Source organism: Egretta garzetta, unplaced genomic scaffold, assembly GCF_000687185.1.
Source record: "Egretta garzetta isolate BGI_Z169 unplaced genomic scaffold, ASM68718v1 scaffold1162, whole genome shotgun sequence".
Classification (NCBI taxonomy): domain Eukaryota; kingdom Metazoa; phylum Chordata; class Aves; order Pelecaniformes; family Ardeidae; genus Egretta; species Egretta garzetta.
This window is the reverse complement of record NW_009258878.1, coordinates 28,411-28,729: the sequence shown is the minus strand read 5'-3', so window position 1 is coordinate 28,729 and position 319 is coordinate 28,411.

Genomic DNA, 319 nt, shown 5'->3' with positions numbered 1-319 from the left:
GGGGCGGGGCTTGTGGGAAAGCGGGGCTGGTCTTAGGGCTGATGGGCTGACGCTCAAAAAGCGTGGGGCTTATGCAAATTAGGGGCGTGGCTTACCTGCTGACGGCGCGCGCCGGGTCTGCCCCCCTCCCCCCAACTGCCTCAGCAAAACTGCTCCGCCCGGGGGGTAAAAGCCGCAGTTTGAGGGAAAACCCCGCGGGTTTGGGGTCTGTTTCCAGGCCTCGAGAAACCGGGGCTGGGGCTTTGTGAGCAGCGGCCCAAAATGGGGGGGGTGGGGACGTGCTTTGTGTCACGGGACCGCAGGATCCTGCGGGCGGGAA